General features: G+C 42.0%; 1 pseudogene across 1 annotated transcript in view; it reads right to left on the bottom strand.

Moving 5' to 3' along the window:
* The window catches only part of LOC145798706 (protein kinase and PP2C-like domain-containing protein), a 67,709-nt pseudogene that overhangs the window by 32,961 nt on the left and 12,207 nt on the right, over positions 1-22,541 (bottom strand). Inside the window, exon 3 of the transcript XR_014340139.1 lies at positions 21,797-21,943. The product of XR_014340139.1 is annotated as a protein kinase and PP2C-like domain-containing protein (transcript). The remainder of the gene's footprint in view (positions 1-21,796; positions 21,944-22,541) is intronic.

The raw sequence follows: 22,541 nt of genomic DNA on the forward strand, positions 1-22,541 counted from the left end.
GGTCCCTCCTGAGGTTTTGAGGTGTTCCCTGGGACTTCTCCTGGCTGTTAATCGATTTCGTTCCCCGATGGCCTATTTTCAAGGTTAAGTGTGAAAAAAAGTGTCTTTTTCGACTCAGTTTTCAAACCGGGAGTCCTGTCCTGCGCCTGTTCTGTAAGTTTTCAAAGCTTACATTGGTCCCTCTCGAGGCGTCTGAGGTGTTCCCCGGGCCTTCTCGTGACTGTTACAAAAATTTGGCCCCCGATGGCCTATTTTTAAGCTTAAGTGAAAAACATGCATTTCTTGACTTAGTTTTCAAACTGGGAGTCCCATGCTTGTTCTGTAACTTTCCACAACTTACATTGGTCCCTCCAGAGGAGTTTGAGGTGTTCCCCGGACAGTCTCGTGCCTATTATACGATTTTGGCCCCGATGGCCTATTTTAAAACTTAAGTGTGAAAAAAGTGGCTTTTTCGATTTAGTTTTCAAACCGGAAGTCTCGTGCGAGTTCCTTAAGTTTCCACAACTTACATTGGTCCGTCCTAAGGTGTTTGATGTGCTCCCCGGGCCATCTCGTGACTGTTATTCGATTTTCGCCCCCGATGCCTATTTTCAAGTTTACCTGTGAAAAAAGTGCCTTTTTCAACTTAGTTTTCAAACCGGGAGTCCCATGCTAGTTCTGTAAGTTTCCACCACTTACACTGATCCCTCTCGAGGTGTTTGAGGTGTTCCCCGTGCCTTCTCGTGACTGTGACACGATTTTGGTCCTCAATGACCTATTTTCAACCTTAAGTGTGAAAAACGTGCATTTTTCGACTTAGATTTCAAACCGGGAGTCCCGTGCTAATTCCGTAAGTTTTCTTTACTGACAATGGTCTCTCCCGAGGAGTTTGAGGTGTTCCTTGTGCCTTCTCGTGGCTGTTACACAATTTTGGCCATCGACGGCCTATTTTCAAGCTTAAGTGTGAAAAAAGTGAATTTTTTTAACTTACTTTTAAAACCGGGAGTCCCGTTCTAGTTCCGTATTTTCAACAACTGACATTGTTCCCTCCCGAGGTGTTTGAGGTGTACCCCGGTCTTCCCATGACTGTCACACGATTTTGGCACACCGAGGCCTATTTTCAAGCTGACGTGTGAAAAAGTTGTCTTTTTCGACTTAGTTTTCAAATCGGTAGTCTCGTGCTAGTTTCATAAGTTTACACTACTTACATTGGTCCCTCACGAGGTGTTTGAGGTGTTCCCCTGTCCTTCTCGTGACTGTTACACAATTTTGCCCGCCGATGCCCTATTTTCAAACTTAAGTGTGAAAAAAGTGACTTTTTCGACTTAATTTTCAAACCGGAAGTCCTGTGCTAGTTCCATAAGTTTCCACAACCTACGTTAGTCCCTCTTGAGGTGTTGGAGGTGTTCCCCGGTCCTTTTCGTGACTGTTACACGATTTTGGCCTCCAATGGCCTATTTTCAAGCTTAAAGTGTTTGAAAAGTGCATTTTTCCACTTATTTTTCAAACCGGGAGTCCTGAGCTAGTTCCGTAAGCATCCACAACTTACATTGGTCCCTCCCGAGGGGTTTGAGATGTTTCCCGGGACTTCTCGTGACTGTTACACGGTTTTGGCCCCCGATGGACTATTTTAAAGCTTAAGTGTGAAAAAAGTGTCTTTTTCGACTTAGTATTCAAACTGGAAGTCTTGTGCTAGTTCCGTAAGTTTCCACGACTTACATTGGTCCCTCTCGAGGTGTTTGCGATATTCCCTGGGCATTCTCATGACTGTTACACTATTTTGGCCCCCGATGGCCTATTTTCAAGCTTAAGTATAAAAAAAGTGCCTTTTTCGACTTTGTTTTCAAATCGGGAGTCCCGTGCTAGTTCCATAAGTTTCCAAAACATACATTGGTCCCTCCCGAGGCATTTGAGGTGTTCCCCGCGCCTTCTCGTGATTGTTACACTATTTTCGCCCCCGATAGCCTATTTTCAAGCTTAAGTGTGAAAAAAATGCCTTTTTCGACTTAATTTTCAAACAAGAAGTCCCGTGCTAGTTCCGTAAATTTCCAAAACTTACATTGGTCCCGCCCGAGGAGTTTGATATGTTCCCGGGGCCTTCTCTTGACTGTTACACTAGTTTGGCCCCCGATGGCCTATTTTCAAGCATAAGTGAGAGAAAAGTGTCTTTTTGTACTTAGTTTTTAAATCGGGAGACCCGTGCTAATTCCGAAAGTTTTCACAACTTACATTGGTCCCCCCGAAAGTGTTTGAGGTGTTCCCCGGGACTTCTCGTGACTGTTACACGATTTTAGCACCCGATGGCCTATTTTCAACATTTAGTGTGAAAAAAGTGCATTTTTTGACTTAGTTTTCAAACCAGGAGTGCCGTGCCACTTCCATAAGTTTCCACAACTTACATTGGTCCTTCCCATGGTGTTGAGGTGTTCCGCGGGCCTTCTCATGACTGTTACACAATTTTGGCCCCCGATGGCTTATTTTCAAGCTTAAGTGTGAGAAAAGAGGCTTTTTCGACTTAGTTTTCAAACCGGGAGTCCCGTACCAGTTCCGTAATGTCCACAACTTACATTGGTCCCTCCCGAAGTGTTTGAAGTGTTCCCCGGGCCTTCTCGTGACTGTTACACGATTTTGGCCCTCGACGGCCTATTTTCAAGCTTAAGTGAGACAAAAGTGCCTTTTTCGACTTAATTTTCACACCGGAACTCCCATGCCAATTCTATAAGTTCCCACAATGTACATTGGTTCAGCTCGAGATATTTGGGGTGTTCCGGCGGTTCTCCTGACTGTTACACAATTTTTCCCCCCCCCCGATGGCCTATTTTCAACCTTAAGTGTGAAAAAAGTGCATGTTTTGACTTAGTTTTCAAGCCGAGAGTCACGTGCTAGTTCCATAAGTTTTCACAACTTACATATTGGTCCCTCACGAGGTGTTTGAGGGGTTCCGCAGGGGTTCTCTTGACTGTTACACAATTTTGGCGCCCGATGGCCTATTTTCAAGTTTAAGTGTGAAAAAAAGTGCAATTTTTGACTTAGTTTTCAAACGGGGAGTCACGTGCAAGTTCCGTTAATTTTCACAACTTACATTGGTCCCTCTCGAGGTGTTTGAGGGGTTCTGCTGGGGTTCTCCTGACTGTTACATAATTTTGGCCCCCGATGGCCTATTTTCAAGTTTAAGTGTGAAAAAAAGTGCAATTTTTGACTTAGTTTTCAAGCGAGGAGTCCCGTGCAAGTTCCGTAAGTTTCCACAACTTACATTAGTCCCTTCCGAGGTGTTTAAGGTGTTCCTTAGGCCATCTCGTGACTGTTACGGGATTTTGGACCCCGATGGCCTATTTTCAAGCTTAAGTGTGAAAAGAGTGTCTTTTTCGACATAGTATTCAAACCAGAAGTCCGGTAATAGTTCCGTAAGTTTCCACAACATACATTGGTCCCTCCCGAGGCCTTTGAGGTGTTTCTTTGGCCTTCTCGTGGCTGTTACACGATTTTGGCCCCATATGGCCTATTTTCAGACTTAAGTGTGAAGAAAGTGCTTTTTTCGACTTAGTTTTGAAAACCAGGAGTCCCGTGCTTGCTCCGTAAGTTTTCACAAATTACGTTGGCCCCTCCCAAGGTGTTGGAGGTGTTCCCCGGGCCTTCTCGTGACTGTTACACGATTTTGGCCCCCGATGGCCTATTTTGAAGCTTAAGTGCTTGAGCATTTTTTGACTTTGTTTTCAAACCGGGAGTCCCGTGCTAGTTCCATAAGTTTCCACAACTTATATTGGTCCATCCTGAGGTGTTTGAGGTATTCCCCGAGTATTCTTGTGACTGTTACACGATTTTAGCCTCCGATGGCCTATTTTCAAAGCTCAAGTGTGAAAAAAGCAACTTTTTCGACTTAGTTTTCAAACCGAAAGTCTCATGCTAGTTCCGTAAGTTTTCACAACTTACATTGGTCCCTCCTGAGATGTATGATGTATTCCCTGGGCCTTCTCGTGGCTGTTAGACTATTTTGCCCCTGATGGCCTATTTTCAAGCTTAAGTGTGAGAAATTTGCCTTTTTGGACTTAGTTTACAAACCGGGTGTCCCGTGCTAGTTCCGTAAGTTTCCACAACTTACATTGGTCCCTCTCGAGGTGTTTGAGGTGTTCCCCGTGCCTTCTTGTGACTGTTACACGATTTTGGCCCCCAATGACATATTTTCAACCTTAAGTGTGAAAAAGGGCCTTTTTCGACTTAGATTTCAAACCGGGACTCCTGTGCTAATTCCGTAAGTTCCCCCTACCGACATTGGTCACTCCCGAGGAGTTTGAGGTGACTGTTACACGATTTTGGCCATCGATGGCCTATTTTTAAACTTAAGTGTGAAAAAAGTGGATTTTTTAACTTGCTTTTAAAACCGAGAGTCCGTGCTAGTTCCGTATTTTCAACAACATACATTGTTCCCTCCCGAGGTGTTTGAGGTGTTCGCCGGGCCTGCTCGTGACTGTTACACGATTTTGGCCCCTGATAACCTATTTTCAAGCTTAAGTGTGAGAAAAGAGCCTTTTTCGACATAGTTTTCAAATCGGGAGTCCCATGCCAGTTCCGTAAGTTTCCACAACTTACATTAGTCCCTCCCAAGGTGTTTGAGGTGTTCCCCAGGCCTTCTCCTGACTGTTACACGATATTAGCCCCCGATGGCCTATTTTCAAGTTTAAGTGTGAAAAAAGTGCCTTTTTCGACCTAGTTTTCAAACCGGGACTCTTGTGTTAGTTCTATAAGTTTTCAAAACTTACATTGGTCAATCCTGAGGTGTTTGGGGTGTTTCGTGGGGATTCTCGTAACTGTTACATGGTTTTGGCCCCCGATAGCTTATTTTCAAGCTTAAGTGTTAGAAAAGTGCATTTTTTGACTTAGTTTTCAAATTGAGAGTCCCGTGATATTTCCTTAAGTTTCCACAACTTACATTGGTCACTCACGAGGTGTTGGAGGTGTTTGCTGGGCCTTCTCGTGACTGTTACACGAGTTTGGTCCCCAATGGCCTATTTTCATGTTTAAGTGTTAGAAATGTGCATTTCTATACATAGTTTTCAAACCGGGAGTCCCGTGCTAGTTTTGTAATTTTCCACAATCTATATTGGTCCCTCCTGAAGTGTTTGAAGTGTTCACCGGGCCTTCTCGTGACTGTTACACGATTTTGGCCACCAATGGACTATTTTTAAGCTTGAGTGTGAGAAAAATGATTTTTTAGACTTAGTTGTCAAACCAAGAGTCCCAAGCCAGTTCTGTAAGTTTCCACAACTTACATTGGTCTCTCTCGAGGTGTTTGAGGTGTTCCCCGGGCCTTCTCATAACTGTTACACAATTTTGGCCCGCGATGGCCTGTTTTCCAGATTAAAAGGTTATTTGGGATGACCTAAATAAGTGCGCTTTTTATCTTTTTACGAAAAGATGTGCAAAAAAGTAGAGAGGTGATGTGATAGAAAAAAGATAAAAAGATAAAAAGATGGATTATTTGGGACTTCCCAAACTTGGCCTAAGTGTGAAAAAAGTTACTTTTTCAACTTAGTTTTCAAACCAGGAGTCCCGTACTAGTTCTGTAAGTTTCCACAACTTGCATTGGTCCCTCTCGTGGTGCTGAGGTGTTCCTCGGGCCTTCTCGTGATTGTTACACAATTTTGGCCCTAGATGGCCTATTTTCTAGCTTAAGTATGAAAAAAGTACATTTATTGACATAGTTTTAAAACTGGGAGTCCCATGCAAGTTTTGTAAGTTTCCACAACTTACATTGGTCCCTCCCGAGGTGTTTGAGGTGTTGTTTGGGCCTTCTCGTCATTGCTACAGGATTTTGGACCCCGATGGCCTATTTTCAAGCTTAAGTGTGAATAAAGCACCTTTTTCGACATAGTCTTCAAACCAGAAGTCCCGTGCTAGTTCAGTAAATTTCCACAACTTACATTAGTCCTTCCCGAGATATTCGAGGTGTTCCTTGGGCCTTCTCGTGACTGTTACACGTTTTTCACCCCCGATGGCCTATTTTCAAGCTTAAGTGTGAAAAAATTGTCTTTTTCGACTTAGTTTTCAAATCGGCAGTCCCGTGCTAGTTCTATAAGTTTCCACAACTTACATTGGTCCCTCCCGAGGTGTTTTAGGTGTTTCCCGGTCCTTCTCGTGACTGTTACACGATTTTGGCCTCCGATGGCCTATTTTCAAATTAAGTGTGCACAAATTGACTTTCTCGACTTGGTTTTCAAACCGGAACTCCCGTGCTAATTCCGTAAGTTTTCAAAATTTACGTTGGTCCCTCCTAAGTTGTTGGTGGTGTTCCCCAGGCCATCTCATGATTATTATACAATTTTGACCCCCGATGGTTTATTTTTAAGCATAAATGTGAAAAAATGAATTCTTTGACTTAGTTTTCAAATCAGGAGTCCCGTGCTAGTTCCCTAACTTTCAACAACTAACGTTAGTCCCTCCTGAGGTGTTGGAGGTGTTCCGCGGTCATTCTCGTGACTGTTACACGATTTTGGCCTCAAATGGCCTATTTTCAAGGTTAAGTGTTTGAAAAGTGCATTTTTTGACTTAGTTTTCAAACCGGGAGTGCCGAGCTAGTTCCGTAAGTTTTCACAACTTACATTGGTCCCTCCCGAGGTGTTGGGAGTGTTCTCTAGGCCTTCTCATCACTGTTACACGATTTTGGCCCCCGATGGCCTATTTTCAAGCTTAAGTGTTCGTAAAGTGCCTTTTTTGACTTAGTTTTCATACCCGGAGTCCTGTGCAAGTTCCTTAAGTTTCTACAAGTTACATTGGTCCCTCCAGAGGTGTTGGAGGTGTTCCCCAGGCCTTCTCATGATTGTTACACGAGTTTGGCCCCGATATATTCAACCTTAAGTGTTAGAAAATGGCATTTCTTTACATAGTTTTTAAACTGGGAGTCCCATGCTAGTTCCATAAGTTTCCATAACTTATATTAGTCCCTCTTGAGGTGTTTGAGATGCTGCCCGGGCCATCTCATCACTGTTACACGATTTTGGCCTCTGATGGCCTATTTTCAACCTTAAGTGTTAGAAAAGGGCATTTCTTTACATAGTTTTCAAACCGGGAGTCCCATGCTAGTTCCTTAAGTTTTCACAACTTACAATGGTCCCTCCCAAGGTGTTGGAGGTGTTCCCAGGCCTTTTCATCACTGTTACACGATTTTAGCCCACGATAGCCTATTTTCAAGCTTAAGTGTTAGTAAAGTGCTTTTTTTGACTTAGTTTTCAAACCGGGAGTCTTGTGCAAGTTTCATAAGTTTCCACAACTTACATTGGTCCCTCCCGAGGTGGTTGAGGTGTTCTCCATGACTTCTCGTGACTGTTACATGATTTTGGCTCGTGATGGCCTATTTTCAAGCTAAAGTGTTAGAAAAGTGCATTTCTTTACATAGTTTTCAAATCAGGAGTGCCGTGCTAGTTCCGTAAGTTTCCACAACTTATATTGGTCCCTCCTGAGGTGTTTGAGGTGTTCCCCGGGGCTTCTTGTGACTGTTACACGATTTTGGCCCCCGATGACCTATTTTCATTTTTAAGTGTTCGAAAAGTGCATTTTTTGACTTAGTTTTCAAACCAGGAGTCCCATGATATTTCCTTAAGTTTCCACAACTTACATTGGTCCCTCCCGAGGTGGTGGAGATGTTTGATGGGCCTTCTCGCGACTATTACACGAGTTTGGTTCCCGATGGCCTATTTTCATGGTTGAGTGTTTGAAAAGTGCATTTCTATGCATAGTTTTCAAACCGGGAGTCTCGTGCTAGTTTCGTAAGTTTCCACAACCTATATTGGTCCCTCCTGAGATATTTGAGGTGTTCGCTGGGCCTTCTCGTGACTGTTACACAATTTTGGCCCCCGATGGCCTATTTTTAAGCTAAAGTGTGAGAAAAGTGCTTCTTTCGACTTAGTTTTCAAACCAGGAGTCCCGAGGCAGTTCTGTAAGTTCCCACAACTTACATTGGTCTCTCTCGAGGTGTTTAAGGTGTTCCTCGGGACTTCTCGTGACTGTTACACGATTTTGGCTCCCGATGGCCTATTTTCAAGCTTAAGTGTTAGAAAAGTGCATTTCTTTACATAGTTTTCAAACCGGGAGTCCCAAGCCAGTTCTATAAGTTTCTACAACTTACATTGGTTTCTTTCGAGGTGTTTGAGGTGTTCCCCGAGCCTTCTCGTGACTGTTACACAATTTTTGCCCACGACGGCCTATTTTCCGAATTAAGTGTGAAAAAAGTTCCTTTTTCGACTTAGTTTTCAAACCGGGAGTCCCGTACTAGTTTTGTAAGTTTCCACAACTTGCATTGGTCCCTCTCGAGGTGTCTAAGGTGTTGCTCGGGCTTTCTCGTGACCATTACACAATTTTCGCCCCAGATGGCCTATTTTCAAGCTTAAGTATAAAAAAAGTGCATTTTTTGACTTAGTTTTCAAATCGGGAGTCCCGGGCTAGTTCCGTAAGTTTTCACAACTTACATTATTTCCCCCCGAGGTGTTTGAGGTGTTCCCTGGGCCTTCTCGTGATTGTTACAAGATTTTGGCCCCTGATGGACAATTTTCAAACTTAAGTATGAAAAAAGTACATTTATTAACATAGTTTTCAAACTGGAGTCCCGTGTAAGTTTCGTAAGTTTCCACAACTTACATTAGTCCCTCTCGAGGAATTTGAGGTGTTCCCCGGGACTTCTCGTGATAGTTACACGATTTTGATCCCCGATAGCCTATTTTCAACCTTAAGTGTGAAAAATGTACATTTTTTTACTTAGTTTTCAAGCCGGGAGTCCTGTGCCAGTTCTGTCAGTTTCCATGACTTACATTGGTCCCTCCCGAGCTATTTGAAGTGTTCCCCGGGAAGTCTCGTTATTGTTACCTTATTTTCGCCCCCGATGGCCAAATTTCAAGCTTAAGTGTGAAAAAAATGCATTTTTTTACTTAGTTTTCAATCCAGGAGTCCCGTGCTGGTTCCATAAGTTTCCACAACTTACATTAGTCCCTGTCGAGGTGTTTGAAGTGTTCCCTAGGCCTTCTCATGATTGTTACACAATTTTGGCCACCGATGGCCAATTTTCAAGCTTAAGTGTGAAAAAAATGCATTTTTTGACTTAGTTTTCAAACCGGGAGTCCCGTGCTAGTTCCGTAAGTTTTCACAACTTACATTGGTCCCTCCCGAAGTGTTTGATGTGTTCCCAAGGCCTTCTCGTGACTGTAACACGATTTTGTTCCCCGATGGCCTATTCTTAAGCTTAAGTGTGAGAAAAGTGCCTTTTTGGACTTAGTTTCAAACCGAGAGCCCCGTGCTAGTTCTGTAAGTTTTCAAAACTTACATTGGTCCCTCTCGAGGTGTTGGAGGTGTTCCCTGAGCCTTCTCGTGACTGTTACACGATTTTGCCCCCCCGGAAGTCCTGTGCTAGGTCCGTAAGTTTTCAAAACTTACGTTGTCCCTCCCGAGGTGTTGGTGGTGTTCCCTAGGCCTTCTCATGATTGTTACACAATTTTGGCCGCCGATGGCCTATTTCAAGCATAAACGTGAAAAAACTGAATTTTTTGACTTAGTTTTCAAACCAGGAGTCTCATGCTAGTTCTGCAAGTTTCCACAACTTACACCGGTCCCTCCCGAGGTGTTCACTGGGCCTTCTCGTGACTGTTACACAATTTTGTCCCCCGAATGCCTATTTTCTAGCTTAAGTGTGAGAAAAGCAACTTTTTCGACTTAGTTTTCAAATCGGAAGTCTCGTACTAGTTCTGTAAGTTTCCACAACTTACGTTAGTCCCTCCTGAGGTGTTGGAGGCGTTCCCCGGTCCTTCATGTGAGTATTACACGATTTTTGCCTCCAATGACCTATTTTCAAGCTTATGTGTTTGAAAAGTGCATTTTTTGACTTAGTTTTCAAACCGGGAGTCCCGAGCTAGTTCCGTAAGTTTCCACAACTTACATTGGTCCCTCACGAGGTGTTTGAGGTGTTCCTCGAGACTTCTCGTAACTGTTAGTGTAATAACCCGACCCTCGTACATGTTCTTTGTTATATTTTCGGATCCTATTTTGTGATTTTGAATGCTTACTGTGGAATCCTATGGGAAATTTAAATTGAGTAAGTAAACCATATGATTAAGGATGTCTATCTGTTCAACAAGAAAAGTATTTGTTACATGAGAATGCTTAGATAAGAAATTGGAAGCCTTAGAGGCTTAATTATCTGAAATTGATTTCACATATATAAACAGCATAATTTTTAAGTAATATTAAGCGCTTCAGTGAAATTTCAATTTGGAGATGCTTAAACGATTAATTTTTGTCCCTATTCAAGCTTTATATATATATACATGCTTATAAGAGTCTTATGACCTTAAGACTTAGGAATCATATTTCTCCTCAGAGAAGATGAGGAGAGAGAGAAATTGAAGGGTAGAGGGAGGAGATCATCAAAAAGGTTGGGAATTTGAGGAAGATTAAGCACAAGGTATGTATAAGGCTATCTCAATTGACTCCCATAACTCTTCTTCTTAGGATGTGTGAAATACCCTCATGATCTTGTCACTTAGGGGTTGGAATGATGATTCCATATGTATGTAAGAAGTTAATGGACAAGATAACTTTACATGGTTGTTTGATTCAATTGAAGTTGATTATGGAGAAGTTATATTCTATCTTCTTATTTTGAACTTAAGCGTATAGCATGATTTTGTGTATCTATGTTATGTTATGTGCATGAGAAGCTAAGAACCTCAAGATATGGAAGTGTGTTTATGAGTTTCAACTTTTGGTCCATTGAATAGAGTTGTGTGCATGGATTTAATTCAAGCTAGAGTGTTGTATATTGTACCTTGAATTTCATGCTTTTTGAACCATGATTTAGTAATGAAAAGATCCATTTTACAACCTTGTTCATGTTTTCCAAAAGATGAGATTTTGCAAGAATTTTCGGACATTTTTGGGCAGAATCGCCGCACGTGCGGGGGTCATGGCCGCACGTGCGGGAGGTGCTGCCGCACGTGCGGGAGTCATGGCCGCACGTGCGGGAAATAGTGAAAAACGGGGGCTTGGCTACTGTCTAAAAGGCACGTGCGGGGTATTTTGCCGCACGTGCGGGAGAGCTTGCCGCACGTGCGAGGCTCACAGCCGCACGTGCGGCCCATGCTGAAAAACGTGGATCGCTCCGTTTTGCGTGTAGAACCCTCTAATGTTGTCGGAATATGTATTTGATGCCTTTTAATATGTATTAATTCCTTCGAAATAAAACGAAACAGAAAGTAATCTGATATGGAAAGGAAACTAAATTGTAAAGGTTGAATGTGTGCAGGGCACACTCCGGGAGGAACAAGCGCATCATCGCAACACTATGAGTAGTAGTATCATTATCTACTTTACATAAGGCTAATGATTTTCATTAGCATTACGTTTACGCAACTATGTTAATGTTTCAAATATATATGTTAATAGTATGTTAATGTTCAAATATGTTCGAAGTATGTAAAGAAAGAAATGGGAAAGATAAAATACCGTCATTCTATAAGACCCTGGGCCTACGGCCATTCAATATAAGTTATTATGATATGAAACAAAGTGCTACACGGAACTAAGTGCTACGATGTGAGCCACCTCTAGAATCCGTGTGAGACACCTCTTGAGTTCGCATAAGTATGTTCAAGGGCTTAGTGCCAAATTATCCAAGGGCGTAACGCCATTCTGTTTAAGGGGCTTGTGCCACCATGCTTAAGGGCCTTGTGCCACCATGTTTAAGGGCGTCATGCCACCATGTTTAAGGGCCTTGTGCCACTATGTTCAAGGGCATTATGCCACCTTGTTTAAGGGCTTCAAGCCGTTATGAATTAAGAATGTGATATGTCAAGCTGTTATGTTCAAGATTGGGCCTAAGGCCATTATAAGACGAATACAGAATCAGGCTAACGTTGTAATCTCTGCATTTCCATATGTATTGATATATGTCATGTTTCAAGTCGAGCATTGTTTCATTTACGTATTACTATACACTGAACCCGGCTCACTTTCTGTTATGTCTGTTTCTGTAGGCAACCAACCAGGTGGTCAATCCTAACCTCTGACGCCCGGTTTCTTTTGTCAACCTTCGTGTATCCAGGCACTTACGACGCCACTTTTTGCGAAGTTTATTAAGATAGTTAGCTTACTTCTTGGCTATCCTTCCAAGGTTGAATGTATATAACTTCAACAGTTTTTTTTGTTACATGCCCGACTATAGGGCTGGGTCTGTATATGTGTTTGTGTATATATACTGCTAAGGAATATTTTTGGACTCTAACAGCCTTTTATGGTGCATGTAATGTATGAGATCCTGGCATGTTAGAAATAGCTCAATGGAGTTTGTTTAGCTTATTATTCTTTTAATATTTTACGCTTCCGATAGGCCCCATATGCTATATACACCAGGTTATATGTCTCTGTCTGGATGGGTCATGCCCGAACTTTTAGGGGCGAGTTTGGGGTGTGACAGTTACACGATTTTGGCCCCCGATGGCCAATTTTAAAGCTTAAGTGTGAAAAAAGTGCCTTTTTCAACTCAATATTCAAACCAGAATTCCCATGCTAGTTCCCCAAATTTCCACAACTTACATTGGTCCCTCCCGAGGTGTTTGAGATAATCCCTGGGCATTCGGGTGACTGTTACACAATTATGGGCCCCGACGGCCTGTTTTCAAGCTTAAGTGTGAAAAAAGTGCATTTTTCGACTCAGTATTCAAATCGGAAGTCCCGTGCTAGTTCTGTAAGTTTCCACAACTTACATTGGTCTTTGTCGAGGTGTTTAGATTTTTCCCGGGTATTCTTGTGAATGTTACACAATTTTGACCCCCGATGGCCTATTTTCAAACTTTACTGTGAAAAAAGTATCTTTTTCGACTTAGTTTTGAAGTCGGGAGTCCCGTGCGAGTTTTTTAAGTTTCCAAAACTTACATTAGTCAATCTCGAGGTGTTTGAGATGTTCCCTGGATCTTCCCGTGACTATTACACGATTTTGGCCCCCAATGGCCGCTTTTCAAGTTTAAGTGTGAGAAAAGTACATTGTTTGTCTTAGTTTTCAAATCGGGAGTCCCGTGCTAATTCCGTAAACAACTTACATTGATCCCTCCCGAGGTGTTCCCTGGTCCTTCTCGTGACTGTTACACGATTTTGGCCGCCGATGGCCTTTTTTAAAGCTTAAGTGTGAGAAAAGTTTCTTTTTGTACTTAGTTTTCAAACCGAGAGTCTCATGCCAGTTCTACAAGTTTCAACAACTTACATTGGTACCTCCCGAGTTGTTTGATGTGTTCACTGGGCCTTGTCGTGACTGTTACACGATTTTGGCCCCCGATGGCGTATTTTCAAACTTAAGTGTGAAACAAGTGACTTTTTCGACTTAGTTTTCAAACCGAAAATCCCGTGCTAGTTCCTTAAGTTTCCACAACTTACATTGGTCTCTCCCGAGGTGTTTGATGTGTACCATGGGCCTTCTCGTCACGATTTTGGCCCCCAATGGACTATTTTCAAGTTTAAGTGTGAGAAAGTGTCTTTTTGGACATAGTTTTCAAACCGGGAGTTCCGTGCTAGTTCTGTAAGTTCCCATAACTTACATTGGTCTCTGTCGAGGTGTTTGAGGTGTTCGCCAGGCTTTCTCATGACTGTTACACAATTTTGGCCCCTGATGGCCTATTTTCAAGATTAAGAGTGAAAAAATTGAATTATTTGAGTTAGTTTTCAAACTGGGAGTCCCGTTGAAGTTCTGTAAGTTTTCACAACTTACATTAGTCCTTCCTGAGGTGTTTCAGGTGTTCCCCGGGCATTCTCGTGACTGTTACACGATTTTGACCCCCGATGACCTATTTACAAGCTTAAGTGTGGAAAAAGTACATTTTTTGACATAGTTATCAAACGGGGAGTCCTATCAAACCGGGAGTCCTGTGCTAGTTCCGTAAATTTCCATAACTTACAATGGTCCCTTCCGAGGTGTTTGAGGTATTCCTTGGGCCTTCTCGTCACTGTTACACGATTTTTGCCCCCGATGGCCTATTTTCAAGCTTAAGTGTGAAAAAAATGCCTTTCTCAACTTAGTTTTCAAAACGGAAGTCCCGTGCTAGCTCCGTAAGTTTCCACAACTTACATTGGTACCTCCCGAGTTGTTTGATGTGTTCACTGGGCCTCGTTGTGACTGTTAGACGATTTTGGCCACCGAAGGCCTATTCTCAAGCTTAAGCTGAGAAAAGTGCCTTTTCGGACACAGTTTTCAAACCGCGAGTCTCGTGCTAGTTCCGTAAGTTTCCAAAACTTAAATTGGTCAATCCCGAGGTGTTTGAGATGTTCCCTAGGCCTTCTCATGACAGTTATACGATTTTAGCCCCCGATGACCTATTTTCAAGCTTAAAGTGTAAAAAAATGCATTTTTTGAATTGGTTTTCAAACCGGGAGTCCTGTGCCAGTTCTATAAGATTCCACAACGTACATTGGTTCCACCCAAGGTGTTTGAGGTGTTTCCCGGGCCATCTCATGACTGTTACATGATTTTGGCCACTGATGGTGTATTTTTAAGCTTAAGTGTGAGAAAAATGCCTTTTTCGATTTAATTTTCAAACTGGGAGTCCCATGCTAGTTCTTTAAGTTTTGACAACTTACATTGGTCCCTCTTGAGGTGTTTGAAGTGTTCCCCGGGCCTTCTCGTGACTATTACAAGATTTTGGCCCCCGATGGCCTATTTTCAAGCTTAAGGGTGAAAAAAATGCATTTTTTGACTTAGTTTTGAAGTCAGGAGTCCCGTGCTAGTTCCATAAGGTTCCATAACTTACATTGGTCTAGGTGTTTGATGTGTTCCCTGGGCCTTCTCGTGACTGTTACAAGATTTTGGCCACCGATGGCTTATTTTTAAACTTAAGTGTGAAAAAAGTGGCTTTTGGACTTATTTTTCAAACCGGGAGTTCCAGGCTAGTTCCGTAACTTTCCACCACTTACATTGGTCCCTCCCGAGGTGTTCGAGGTGTTTCCCGAGCCTTCTCGTGACTGTTACTCGATTTTGACCACCGATGGCCTATTTTCAAGCTTAAGTGTGAAAAAGTGTGTGTTTTGGCTTAGTTTTCAAACCGGGAGTCCCGTGACAGTTCCGTAAGTTTTCACAACTTACATTGGTCCCTCCCGACATGTTTGAGGTGTTTCACGGGACTTCTCGTGACTGTTAATCGATTTCGTCCCCCGATGGCCTATTTTCTAGGTAAAGTGTTAAAAAAGTGCCTTTTTCGACTTAGTTTTCAGTCCGGGAGTCCCATGCTTGTTCTGTAAGTTTCCAAAACTTACATTAGTCCCTCTCGAGGTGTCTGAGGTGTTCCCCAGGCCATCTCGTGACTGTTACACAATTTTGGCTCCCGATGGCCTATTTTCAAGCTCAAGTGTGAAAAAAATGCATTTTTTGACATAGTTTTCAAACCGGGAGTCCCGTGCTAGTTCTGTAAGTTTCCACAACTTACATCGGTCCCTTCCGAGGTGCCTTCTTATGATTGTTACACGATTTTGGCCTCCGATGGCTTATTTTCAAACTTAAGTGTCAAAAAAGTGTATTTTTCGACAAATTTCAAACCAAGTGTCCCGTGCTAGTTCTGTAAGTTTGCACAACTTATATTGATCCCTCCCGAGGTGTTTGAGGTGTTCTCCGGGCCTTCTCGTGATTGTTACTCGATTTTGGCCCCTAATGGCCTATTTTCAAGCTTAAGTGTGAAAAAATGGCCTTTTTTGACTTAGTTTTCAAACCAAAAGTCCCGTGCTAGCTCCATAAATTTCCAAAACATACATTGGTCCCGCCCGAGGTGTTTGATGTGCTCCTGGGGCCTTCTCGTGACTGTTACACTATTTTGGCCTCCGATGGCCTATTCTCAAGCTTAAATGTGAGAAAAGTGCCTTTTTGTACTTAGTTTTCAAATCGGGAGACCCGTGCTAGTTTCGTAATTTTCCACAGCTTACATTGGTTCCTCCTGAGATGCCTTCTTGTGACTGTTACACAATTTTGGCACCCAATGGCATATTTTCAACCTTTAGTATGAAAAAAGTGCATTTTTTGACTTAGTTTTCAAACCGGGAGTGCCGTGCTAGTTTCATAAGTTTTCACAACTTACATTGGTCCCTCCCGAGATGTTTGAGTTGTTCCCCGGGCCTTCTCGTGATTGTTACACGATTTTGGCCCCCGGTGGCCTATTTTTAAGTTTAAGTGTTAGAAAAGTGCCTTTTTGGACATAGTTTTCAAAACAAGAGTCTCGTGCTAGTTCTGTAATTTCCATAACTTACATTGGTCCCTCTCGAGGTGTTTGAAGTATTTCCCCGGGCCTTCTCGTGACTGTTACACGATTTTGGCCACCGATGGCCTATTTTCAAGCTTAAGTGTGAGAAAAGTGTCTTTTTTGACTTAGTTTTCAAACCGGGTGTCCTCTGCTAGTTCTGTAAGTTCCCACAACTTATATTGGTCTCTCTCGAGGTGTTTGAGGTGTTCCCCGGGCCTTCTCGTGATTGTTACACAATTTTGGCCCACCATGACCTATTTTCAGGATTAAGTGTGAAAAAACTTCTCTTTTTGACTAATTTTTCAAACCGGGAGTCCCGTACTAGTTCTATAAGTTTCCACAACTTGCATTCCCTCTCGAGGTGTCTGAGGTGTTCCCCAGGCCTTCTCGTGACTGTTACATGATTTTGGCCCTGATGGCCTATTTTCAAGCTTAAGTGCGCAAAAAATGCCTTTTTCCACATAGTCTTCAAACCGAAAGTCGCGTGCTAGTTCCGTAAGTTTCCACAACTTACATTGGTTCCTCCCGAGATGTTTGACGTGTTCCCTGGGCCTTCTCGTGACGTTAACATGATTTTGGCCGCGATGGCCTATTTTCAAGCTTAAGTAAAGAGATGTGCCTTTTTGGATTTAGTTTTCAAACCGGGAGTCCCGTGCTACTTCTGTAAGTTTCCACAACTTACATTGGTGTCTCCCGAGCTGTTTGAGGTCTTTCTCAGACCTTCTCGTGACTCTTACACAATTTTGGGCCTCGATAGCCAATTTTCAACCATAAGTGTGAGAAAACTGCATTTTTTGACTTAGTTTTTAAACCGGGAGCCCCGTGCCTGTTCCGTACATTTCCACAACTTAAATTGGTCCTTCCCGAGGTGTTTGAGGTGTTCCCCGGGCCTTCTCTGACTGTTACACGATATTGGCACCCGATGGCCTTTTTTCAAGCTCAAGTGTGAGAAAAATGCCTTTTTCGACCAAGTTTTCAAACTGAGACTCCCATGCTAGTTCTGTGAGTTTCCACAACTTACATTGGTCTATCTCGAGGTGTTTGGGGTGTTTCGTGGGGGTTCTAGTGACAGTTACACAATTTTGGCCCCCGATGGCCTATTTTCAACCTTAATTGTGAAAAAGTGCATTTTTTAACTTAGTTCACAAGCCGAAAGTCCCGTGCCAGTTCTGTAAGTTTTCACAACTTACATTGGTTCTTCTTGAGGTGTTTGAGGTGTTCCGCTGGGGTTCTCGTGACTGTTACACAATTTTGGGCCCCCGATCGCCTATTTTCAAGCTTCAGTGTGAAAAAAGTGCATTTTTTGACTTAGTTTTCAAGCGAGGAGTCCCGTGCTAGTTTCGTAAATTTTCACTACTTGTATTGGTCCCTCCCGAGGTGTTTGATGTGTCGCATGAGCCTTCTCGTGACTGTTGCCCGATTTTGGCCCCCGATGGCCTATTGTCAAGCTTAAGTGTGAATAAAGTGCATTTTTAGACTTTGTTTTCAAACTGAGAGTCCCGTGCTAGTTTCGTAGGTTTCCAAAGCTTACATTGCTCCCTCTCGAGGTCTGGGCCTTCTCGTGACTTTTACTCAATTTTGGACCCCGATGGCATATTTTCAACCTTAAACGTGAAAAAAGGGCATTTTTTGACTTTAGTTTTCAAATCGGTAGTCCTGTACCAATTCCGTAAGTTTCCACAACTTACATTGGTCCATCCCGAGGTGTTTGAGGTGTTCCCCGGGCTTTTTCGTGACTGTTACACGATTTTGGCCCACGAAGGCCTATTTTCAAGCTTAAGTGTGAAAAAAGTGTATTTTTCGACTTAGTCTTCAAACCGGGAGTCTCATACTAGTTTTGTAAGTTTCCACAACTAACATTGGTCCCTCTTAAGATGTTTGAGGTGTTCCGCAGGCCTTCTCGTGACTGTTACACCCATTTTGGCCGCCGATGGCCTATTTTAAAGATTAAGTGTGAAAAAAGTGTATTTTTTCACTTAGTTTTCAAATCGGGAATCCCATGCCTGTTCTGTAAGTTTCTACAACTTACATTGGTCCCTCCCGAGGTATTCAAGGTGTTTGAGGTGTTCCCTGGGCCTTTTCCTGACTGTTAATTGATTTCCGCCCGCTAACGGCCTATTTTCAAGTTTAAGTGTGAAAAAAGTGTCTTTTTCGACTTAGTTTTCAAACAGGGAGTCCCGTGTTAGTTCTGTAAGTTTCCACAACTTGCATTGGTCCGTCTCGAGGTGTTTGAGATGTTCCCTGAACCTTCTCGTTACTGTTACACAATTTTGCCCCCGACGGCCTATTTTCAACCTCAAGTGTGAAAAAAGTGCATTTTTTGACCTAGTTTTCAAACCGGGAGTCCCATGCTAGTTCCGTAAGTTTCCAAAACTTACATTGGTCCCTCCTGAGGTGTTTGAGGTGTTACCCGAGCCTTCTCGTGACTGTTACTCAATTTTGGCCACCGATGGCCTATTTTCAAGCTTAAGTGTGAAAAAAGTACATTTTTTTACTTAAATTTTAAACCTGGAGTCCCGTGCTAGTTCCGTAAGTTTCCACAACTTACAATGGTCCCTCCCGAGGTGTTTGAGGTTCCCCGGGCCTTCTCAAGACAGTTACACGATTTTGGCCCCTAATGGCCTATTTTCAAGCTTAAGTGCGAAAAAGGGGCATTTTTCGACTTAGTTTTCAATCCGGAAGTCCCGTGCTAGTTCCATAAATTTTCCAACTTGCATTGGTCCCTCTTGAGGTGTTTGATGTGTTTCCGAGGCCTTCAGATTTTCCACGATTTTGACCCCCGATGGCCTATTTTCAAGCTTAAGTGTGAAAAAAGTGTATTTTTTGACTTAGTTTTCAAACCGAGAGTTCCGTGCCAGTTCCATTAGTTTCTACAACTTACATTGGTCCCTACCGAGGTGTTTGAGGTTTTGCCTGGGCCTTCTCGTGACAGTTACACGATTTTTGCCCCCGATGACCGATTTTCAACATTAAGTGTTTGAAAAGTGCATTTTATAACTTTGTTTTCAATCCGGGAATCCCGTGCTAGTTCCGTAAGTTTCCATAACTTATACACGATACCTATTTTCAAGCTTAAGTGTGAAAAAAGTGACTTTTTTGACTTAGTTTTCAAACCGAAAGTCCCACGCTAGTTCCGTAAGTTTTCACAACTTACATTGGTCCCTCCCGAGATGTTTGATGTGTTCCTTGAGCCTTCTCGTGACTGTTAGACTATTTTGGCCCCTGATGGCCTATTTTCAAGCTTAAATGAGAGAAATTTGCCTTTTTGGACTTAGTTTTCAAACCGGAAGTCCCGTACTAGTTCCGTAAGTTTCCACAGCTTACATTGGTCCTTCTGGAGGTGTTTAGGTGTTCCCCGTGCCATCGACTGTTACACGATTTTGGCCCCCGATGGCCTATTTTCAACCGTAAGTGTGAAAAAAGTGCCTTTTTCGACTTAGATTTCAAACCGGGAATCTCGTGCTAATTCCGTAAGTTTCCACTGCTGACATTGGTTCCTCCCGAGGAGTTTGAGGTGTTCCCTAGGCCTTCTCGTGACTGTTTTACGATTTTGAACATCGACGGCCTATTTTCAAGCTTAAATGCGAAAAAAGTGAATTTTTTGACTTACTTTTAAAACCGGGAGTCCCGTGCTAGTTCTGTATTTTCAATAACTTACATTGTTCTCTCCCGAGGTGTTTGTGGTGTAGCCCGCCCTTCCCATGACTGTTACACGATTTTGGCAGACCAAGGCCTATTTTCATGCTAATGCATGAAAAAAGTGTCGTTTTCGACTTAGCTTTCAAACCGGAAGTCCCGGGCCAGTTCCATAAGTTTCCACAACTCACATTGGTCCCTCCCGAGGTGTTTAAGGTGTTCCCAGGCATTCTCGTGACTGTTAAACGTTTTTTGCCCCCGATAGCCTATTTTCAAGCTTAAGTGTGAAAAAATTGTCTTTTTCGACTTAGTTTTTAAATCGGGAGTCCCGTGCTGGTTCTATAAGTTTCCACAACTTACATTGGTCCCTCCCGAGGTGTTTGAGGTGTTCACGGGTCCTTCTCATGACTGTTGCATGATTTTGGCCCCCGATGGCCTATTTTCAAACTTAAATGTGAAAAAAATGAGTTTTTCGACTTAATTTTCAAATCCAAAGTCCCGTGCTAGTTTCGCAAGTTTTCAAAACTTATGTTGGTCCCTCTCGAGGTGTTGGTGGTGTTCCCCAGGCCTTCTCATGATTCTTACTCAATTTTGGCCCCCGATGGCCTATTCTTAAGCATAAATGTGAAACAAGTGAATTTTTTGACTTAGTTTTCAAACCAGAAGTCCTGTACTAGTTCCTTAAGTTTCCACAGCTTACGTTAATCCCTTCTAAGGTGTTGGAGGTGTTCCCCGATCCTTCTCGTGACTGTTACACGATTTTGGCCTCCAATGGCCTATTTTCAAGCTTAAGTGATTGAAAAGTGCATTTTTTGACATAGTTTTCAAACCAGGAGTCCTGAGCTAGTTCCGTAAGTTTCCACAACTTACATTAGTCCCTCCCAAGGTGTTTAAGGTGTTCCCCGGGACTTTTCGCGACTATTACATGATTTTGGCACCCGATGGACTATTTTAGAGCTTATGTGTGAAGAAAGTGCCTGTTTCGACTTCAGTTCATGAATTCGGAATTAAACACATACCTAAAGTCTTCAAGAACACTAATTGTAGCAATTTCTTAAGTTGTGTTCCTCAATTCTTCAATTCTCAAGCAAAATTCCAAGCTTCCAAGCTCTTTTCTCTAAAATTCCTCTCTCTCTAAACTTAATTGTCGGCAAATTTTTGTGTCTAAATGAGATTAATTAACATTTCTCATAGATTAGCTTAGGGCCTTAATTAGGAATCAAGTTAGTTAAATAGAGCTTAAGACTAATTAATCAAGGCTTAATTTAATTGATTTAATCTAAATCAAATTTTAATCAAACTTCTGACGTCATTAAGGCCTTCAATTTCAGATTATAACCGAAATCACAACAGATATTCCTACGGTTAACATATATGAACCTAAAATCCATATTAAACACATAATAAGCATTCAAATTCACACAAAGCACTTAAATAACATTCAAAACCAATGATTAACAGGGTTGTCACAAGATCAATATTGCTTACCAACAACAAAATGTTCACGGGATTTTATAATTCAGAATGGGAAAAGTGGAAAATCAAATTAAAGTCGCACACAGCTCCATAAAAGACAACTTTGAGGGAAGAACTTAATTTATATGACACAAAATACAACAATTATTTTGTTGTGGTGACAAAAATACCTATACAAGAATAGTAAATATAAGTTGGATGCTAGAAGCGCACAAGGACCAAGCTTTCCTTCCACCACACGCCAGGTCAGGTAAAAATTTCCACAGCAAAATGTTTATTGGATTTTATAAATCATAATGGGAAAATTGGATTACCAATTTAAATCACACAGCTCCATAAAGACAACTTAATTTTTATGACACAAAATACAACAATTATTTTGCTATGGTGATAAAATACATATACAAGAATAAGTAAATATAAGTTAGACGCTAGTAGTGCACAAGGGCCAAACCTGCCTTCCCAACACCCCAGGTCAGATAAAAATTTCCACAGTGTGAAATAGCATGGTCTAAGCAATATCATTTGTCAAGCGCTTGTGCCGGTTGTAATGCATCTCCAAGAAGACCTTTGAAGCCCCGTCAACTGTTTTACGCCATGTCTACCTGAAAAGAAAAAATCAAAAAAAAAAAAAAAATCAAAAAAAAAAAAAAACTAATAATAATAATCAATAAAATGAAGAAATAAATAGAGACAATTCACAGTTAAACATTAAGTTGACATTGAACTGCTACAGTTCACAATAATTTAATGAATCTCAAGGTGTAAATAGAAACTATTCCAATAGTTGATGAAATCATGATGGTGATGGAGTGGCAGCAGTGATGGCGTACCACAGCCAATCCTGCTATCTAATGTAATGACAGTCACATGCTGGTGCAATCATCATGACAATGATAATGATACAAATCAAAAGAAAACGTGTACTTTCAAAATTTCAACCTCTTTTAACTATAAGTAAAATGAATTTTACCTAACCAAAAAAGTAAAATGAATTTTCTGTCTGATTTCTAATCTTACCCTTCCCAAAACACTTGATGTAGTAGGTATGTGCTTTAGGTCTTATCAATTTTGATACTTTAGGATTAAAGTCTTGTGAGTGTATACAGCCTTCCGTTTGCATGCTGACCAACACCTAGGTTCAGTTTTTCCTAAAGGAAGTCTTTATTATTAACTCCATTCTTACATTGTGCTAATCTAACA

This window comes from Camellia sinensis, chromosome 9 (assembly GCF_055761805.1).
Source record: "Camellia sinensis isolate YWXY chromosome 9, ASM5576180v1, whole genome shotgun sequence".
NCBI lineage: Eukaryota > Viridiplantae > Streptophyta > Magnoliopsida > Ericales > Theaceae > Camellia > Camellia sinensis.